At 36.8% G+C, this 6,000-nt stretch overlaps 1 pseudogene; it reads left to right on the top strand.

Annotated features, from left to right (window-relative positions):
- Positions 1–244: 244 nt before the first annotated feature.
- Positions 245–3,926, top strand: LOC115834349 (annotated as a pseudogene).
- Positions 3,927–6,000: the final 2,074 nt, after the last annotated feature.

Genomic DNA, 6,000 nt, shown 5'->3' with positions numbered 1-6,000 from the left:
TCAGACATGGAAAAATCCTAAAAGAGAGATTAATAGAGGAAATAATTGACTCAGTAACAAATGTGTAGAAGCGTCACAGTGACAGAAACCAGGAGTCTTTATAAAGGTTTGATTTAAAAAGGGAGAGAGAATATGAACATTGAAAAAGATGGACAGAAGATAGCAAATGTTCAAGACTCCTTGCAAGAGTGAGGCAGAAAGTTTCTAAGTTGCTTGATTACACCCAGCATATAATTATTTGAAGTTTTCTATTGAGAGTGAGAACATGTAATCCTTTTAACCAAACGTCTCTGCAGAACTATGTGTTATTAAGGAAGAGGATAATCAGTATTCAATATCAAAAGATGCATATATTTCTCGAAGAGGAGGAGCAACTGCAATTGCAGGCACTGGAAAGAGAAGCAAAAGAGCTTTTCCAACAACTACAAGACAGTCAAGTGAGAATGACCCAACATTTAGAAGGGATGAAAGACATGTACGGAGAGCTGTGGGAGACATGCTGCATGCCTGACTTGGAGCTGCTCCAGGTGAAGAGGGAGGGTCCATCCTCAGAGACAGGAAGCCTTTGCTGGACAGTGCTGCCAGGACATGCAAATATCACCTGCATATGTCACTGCTCTAAGCTAAGTGACACATGCTGTCTGACTTCCACCATTACATTTCTCCATTCACTTATTACTGCATACTTTGATAATCTTTGGGAAATTTTTGCCATTTTAGCTGATAACATATAACAAAGTTCTCTTCAATATAATTTGGAGTACTATCCACACAGAGAGATCATCCAAAATCATTAGAACTCTAGGCCAGGGGAAGGTTAGTAATATCCATTTACATGCCCTAGTTCCTCCTCACTCTGATCTCCCAGAGAGCAGTGATTTGCTGAAGACATTGAGGGGTTTCCCCTTGCCTGGGCAAGATTTCTCAAAGCTGCTCATCAGTGTCCATGTACTCTGTTTCTCATATGGTTCTCTGTTTTGTTTTAATAGTTGTCATATGGGGTCAGAGCTTTCCTTGGAAATAAGATTAGGAAATTAATGACACTGGAAACCTAGATATCTTTGCTTTACTCCACCATCTCTTGCTGAGCTCCTTTCTTCTTAATGCCCACTGATGAAGCTTTTTATTGTTTAGTTGAGGTTCTGTTATTAATGTAGTCTGAATGATTCCTTAGCAGGAAATAAAAAAGATATACATTATTAAAACACTAAAACAAAGAAACAAGAGTATGAGAAAAGATGCAGAAGGAAAAATCTCTCATAATTAACATTATCTTTTGTTTTTTTGCCGGATGTGGGAAATGTATCAGCAAGGTGAGTTTACACTAAAAACAAGGCTATTTGGGAAAAGTTTGTTCTCTTGTGAATGAAGGGGATGTATACATTTTGAGTACTAACATCGTTGTCAGGGGCTATTTCCAATTTTGTTTCAAAAGAGGGCCTGAGGTCTTCTTCTCTTTGGTCTGGAAAGTTTTCATCTTAAAATTTGTATGAATTAAAATATACATAAAAACAATTTGCCATTAGGAAGTTTGTTCTCCCATTTCATCCATCCTGACCAGCCATACCCCACAGATCTTAATACAAAATTACTCTGAGGAATCATAGAGGAGTCTTCTACTCTAGAGGGGTCAGAGGTTAAAAAAAAAAAAAAGACAGAAGGAGGAGAGAGATTCCCTAAGGATGGGCTGAGGAGGGATGTTTTGGTCCTAAAAGCCTCAGTGACCCGGGCCTGCTCCATCACCGTACACCCAGTTCTAGGAAGGAACCTCAGGAAAATGGTTACCTCGGGACCCTCAGCAGCAGGGTTCTCAGGCTGGAGTTAGACTCTTTGATTTGCACAAAGATTAAAGCCTTTTGTCTCAGTGAACATTCTCTGTCAGACACTGACTAGCATTCGTGACAACTGCAGCCTGAGGTCCCAAAGCTTTTTGTCTGAGTTTTCTGCTCTCTGAAATATTCCCAAGATTTCTGCCTACCCTCAGGGGTGTGATGGGCAGAGGGAGGCAATGACTTTTAATGATTTTAGAGTTGTATAATGTCTGAGAATAATATATCTGGGGAAAATTGGGTTTTTATGGAAGTAAAATTTAGAAAAAGTAACATCCTTATGGACCCTAGAGTGTGGAATAAAATTACAACCAGTTAACCAAAACGGGCAGAATTCTGAGGAAACATCTTTTATGAAAATGTGATACCTTTGTATGACTGTGTGATTAACTCTGGGCCTGGAACAATAGCTGAGGCCATTTTTTGCAGGACTGATTTTGCACAGATGCAAAAGCCCCAGCCAGTGAACCCAGAGCTCACTTCATGGAGCATAACTGGAGTCCTAGACATGCTCAACAACTTCAGAGGTAAGAGCCAGCTGCTTGGCAGTCCAGCCTCAAATTATTTCCTTATTGGGTCCCTTGGTTGAGGCTTTTCCCCATTTAAGTTTTATTAGTTTTGACATGTAGGTAATACATACTTTTCCAAGACATGTGCATCTTCTCTACCTGCATAGTATTACAATGATCGAAACTCAATTTCCTGACTTACAGTTTGATGAAAATGTAAAGATACACACTTTATATGCAGAATAAGAGGACAAAGAATATTCAGATCATGTAGTTATGAAAGACATAGTTCTCATGGTGGCATCAGTATTTTGTGTTTATTCAATTAATTCAATTTGATGGCTTAGATTTGGCATAATGGTTTTTAATTGTTTCATTCTATGTGCATTTACATGCATTCTACAAGTACCACAAAATCAGAACATTTTGGATCAACAAAGAAAATGACTAAAATATCCATAATCAGGACAATTCTAATGCCATCAGATACATCTCGTAACAAGTGAAAAGTGAGGGATCTGTGAACGAGACTTAACCCTGTTAGGCTCATTCTAGAGAGCAGGTCTAAGTAGCAGAGGGCAGGAACCCAGAGTAGATTGAATCAGGAGCTAAACAGATAATGTAAAGCCAGAGTATTCTTTTCAGAACTTATAAATTTTACATGTGTTAATTTCTACCAAATTTTATATGTGTGAGACTATAAGAGGCATTACTTACATTCCAATAAATTCTCACATCACAGCAAATTGATGTCTACCTGTTGATGATCTTAAAGACAAATAATACAAGAAGATTTTTCTATTGAAGAAAGAAAACATTTTAGATATGTCCTGAAACAAATATGCAGAGACAGACATTAAATCATTACTTTGCCCAGTGAGATGTCACGTTTTTTCTCTATTATTTAAGGAATAATACATAATTGTATGTGCTGTAGAGGTGTAATAACTTTTCATCTTCATGGATGCATGGGGCGAACTCTCTTGGCTTCTTTTTTTGTATTTTCTGGGAAGAAGAGCAAATGAAGTGAATAATTGGGCCACAGAGCCTCTGTCCCTCATAGCACTCACTAATATAATATTTTTTCCTTGTCAGTGGATAATGCTCTGAGCACAGAAATGATTCCTTGCTATATAAGCCTTTCTGAGGATGTGAGATATGTGATATTTGGAGATGACCATCTCAGTGCTCCCATGGATCCCAGAGAGTGGAGAGCTTTGCTGTGTGGGGAGCACAAGCATTCACCTCCCACAGGCATTTCTGGGAGGTGGATGTGACCCTCTCCTCCAACTGGATTCTGGGAGTCTGTAGAGATTTCAGGACTGCAGATGCCAATATCGTTATTGATTCTGATGAAACATTTTTTTAAATTTCCTCAAAAAGGAGCAACCACTGTAGTCTCTCCACCGACTCTCCACCTTTAATTCAGTATGTGCAAAGGCCTCTGGGTCGGGTTGGGGTGTTTCTGGATTATGATAATGGATCTGTGAGGTTTTTTGATGTTTCTAAAGGTTCTCTTATCTATGGTTTTCTTCCTTCCTCCTTCTCTTCCCCTCTGAGGCCTTTCTTTTGCTTTGGTTGTACATGAAAAGTTGGTTTCATGATGATTTATTGTGACGTCCCATATATGAGGCAAATAGTGTCCTAAGACCCTAAGTGTGAGAGCCTGTGAGCTCATTGTAACTTCATGGAATGTAATTACTTTATGGTTATAAATGGGATAACCACCTTGAATCTGTACATTTGTTAATTAAGTTATTTTAATTAATAAATTATTGTGGAATCTTTACTAGAACATCAATAATTTCTTTTGTACTAGTTTTTTTGAGATTAATTCACTTACCGTGCAAGTCATGTTCTAATGTATTTAATTCAGAGATTGTTAGTATATCACACTTGTGCAGGCATCAGAGCTCTCTACTGCCTGTGCACTTTTATCACTTCCAGAAGAATCCCCATACACATTAACACTTATTCTCCATTCACCCTCCCCTATTCCTTGACAGCACTTAATCTACTTTTTATGTTTTTGCATTCAGGTAAATAAAATCATACAATGTAAGTTCTTTTTTTAATCTGATTCCTTTTTCAGAGAGTATGTTTTCAGTTTGTACACACTGTAAATCATTTGTCTTAGTTGTATATTTGAACCAGCCTGGGGTAGAATAATGAAGTGGTGGATATCTTATCTTACAAAGAATAAAAAGCGTGCTTATTTTCTTTTTAAGTCTGAGCAAGTTAAGTTGACCTCACAGACTTTATTGTTTCTCAACATCCTAGTTATTAATCACATTTCAGCTCATACAACAGTTTTTCAGTGCCGGGTTGCTCTGCTATTACATCTTCTCTGAATATATTATATCAGATTATAATATTCAGAAAACTCTTGTACTTATTACTCGCAGATTGAAAATTCCAAGGGGCAATGGCAGTATTTGTCTTCTTTGCTAATATATTACAATTATTCAATGCAATTTTTAGAATAGATCACACAGTAAATAAGATGAGTAAATGGATAAGTAGAGGAGTTAATATGTATAAATATTATTCTAACATTAAGAAACTTTTCCAAAATATAAGTAACAAAATAGGATAGAACATACTAATGAATATCTATCAAAAGATAAGAAATAAATTGATTTTCAGATTCATATCAAAGATAACACTATTATGTTAGGGTTTAAAATAATTGCAGCATAATTTTGCAGGGTTGATTTCAATTGTCTTAGGTTTTTTAATAGAAATAATCGAAAGAGGAAGCTTCCTATATAAGATGATGGGGAACAGGAACAAGACTTAGAATAATGGAGGCTGTCCTTATTTAAACTGACATATAAATTTAATTACTTACTAAGCATAAAGTGGTATAAACCTCCTTATGCAGTACAAAGAACAAACTTTGTTTACATTTTAAATAAGAATCCAGGTGATACAGAATGGAAAATTCTATAAAAGAATGTAATAGCTATGTCTCCTAGCGCACCGGCTTATGTGCTCTAACAAAGACCACGAATTTGAAATGATTCAGAAGGTGCATTTCTCTCACATGTTTGTACCAATATAGGAGTTGGTCAAGAAGAAGACTGACATCTTCAACAAGTGAATTTTACCTCTTTGTGCAGGAAACTTCCATTTATTGCCATGTCCCATGCAGCAGGAAAGCCAGAAGAAAAGTAGGAGGGACAAGAGTATTTGGCTGTGAAGAAATTACCAGGTGTTTCTCACAATGCTTTTATTCCTGTCCTATAGGTTCAAAATTAGGCAGATGGGACACTAAGTGGTAATGTATCTGGGAATGCTGTTTACACTCTAAACCATATTTATTCTTATCATTTGATTCAGAAAACAAATTAAATGACTGGCACAACTGAAATTCACCCAAGAGATTTGTTCAATGAAACAAAGCTGAACCTCAACCAAATAGATAAGCTGCTGCCTAAGGTTAGCACCAGTTGTTAGTGATTCAAGAGTGAGTAAACCCTGCTTTTTACCACTGTCGAGGTGTCCAGTGTCATCCTTTTTAGAGCCTGGCTAGTTGAGGGTTATGTGGCAAGAAACATCTTATTTATATTTTAGTCCCTTAAATGAACGATTTTGATAGGAATGATTCTCCAAATTTTGAAGATAATTATCAGAAAGATTCTCTTATTCCTTCACTGTAT

This window comes from Nomascus leucogenys, unplaced genomic scaffold (genome assembly GCF_006542625.1).
Source record: "Nomascus leucogenys isolate Asia unplaced genomic scaffold, Asia_NLE_v1 001658F_28754_qpd_obj, whole genome shotgun sequence".
Lineage (NCBI taxonomy): Eukaryota > Metazoa > Chordata > Mammalia > Primates > Hylobatidae > Nomascus > Nomascus leucogenys.
This window is presented reverse-complemented; position numbering and strand designations above follow the sequence as displayed.